The sequence below is a fragment of the Gossypium raimondii genome, chromosome 1, assembly GCF_025698545.1.
Source record: "Gossypium raimondii isolate GPD5lz chromosome 1, ASM2569854v1, whole genome shotgun sequence".
NCBI classification, from domain to species: domain Eukaryota; kingdom Viridiplantae; phylum Streptophyta; class Magnoliopsida; order Malvales; family Malvaceae; genus Gossypium; species Gossypium raimondii.
Window position 1 is genome coordinate 25070745 of NC_068565.1, and position 1112 is coordinate 25071856.

Sequence of the window (1112 nt, forward strand, 5' to 3'; positions counted from 1 at the left end):
TTTCTACTTAGGTTCAACTAACCCTTCCACGTCTCGAATAGTAATTGCGGAAGCTGCTCCCTTGTGTTAGTTTCAATATTGCTAGGCAAGCTATCATATTTTATTTTCAAGTCCTTGAATTGATGCTTGTTGCTTTTTCAATGCTGCCTCAGTGTTTTGAAAACGAGTTTCTAACACTAAGATAAAATTTTCCAACATCTCCTCAAGGTTCGGTTTTCTCTCTTGCTGATAAGGTTGTTGAAAACTCGGATGGGGGTTGTGTTCTTTGATTTCCTTGACCTTTCGAAGAAAAGTTAGGATGGTTCCTCCAACCTGCATTATAGTTATTACTATAAGTGTTATCTTGAGGTCTAGAATTATTACCCATATGATTAACTTGCTCATTCTCTGTGCTAGGACCGAAGGGTAAAATTCTGAATTATTCCCCACTCCATTTGTATCGCATTGCATCACTAGATTCACCTGTGCAGAAAAATATAAACTGTCAATTTTCTTATTCAATGCTTCCACTTGGTTTAATAACACGGTGACTGCATCTAGATTGACAACATCAGCTGCTTTCATCGGTTTTGTTCTCATAACTTGCCACTGATAATTATTCATTGTCATCTCCTCAATAAACTCATGAGCTACCTCGGGTGTTTTATTATTCAATGTTCCACCAGCTGTCGCCTCAATTAACTGCCTAGTCTAGGGATTCAAACCATTGTAGAATATTTGAACTTGTAACCACAGATATAACCCATGATGAGGGTAGCTTCTCAATAAGTCATTGAATCTCTCCCATGCATCATATAATGTCTCTAAATTGATCTAGGCAATGAAAGAGATGTCATTCCTCAACTTAGTTGTTTTAGCCGGTAGAAAGTACTTCAAGAGAAACTTCCCAGTCATTCTAACCCAAGTAGTGATGAAATCTCGTGGTAAGGAATTTAACCACTGTTTTGCCTTGTTCCTCATTGAGAAACGGAACAATCGTAAGCGAATGGCATCATCAGTGGTGCCATTAATTCTAAAAGTGTCGCAAATCTCTAAAAAATTAGCCAAATGAGTATTTAGATCTTCATCTTGGAAACCATCGAATTAGACATATTGCTGGACCACCTAAATTA

General features: G+C 37.5%; 1 non-coding gene across 1 annotated transcript; it reads left to right on the forward strand.

The window, feature by feature from the left end:
- Positions 1-739: 739 nt before the first annotated feature.
- LOC128032707 (small nucleolar RNA R71) lies at positions 740-846 on the forward strand. Its single transcript, XR_008188985.1, has one exon. It is a non-coding gene; the product is annotated as a small nucleolar RNA R71 (small nucleolar RNA).
- Positions 847-1112: the final 266 nt, after the last annotated feature.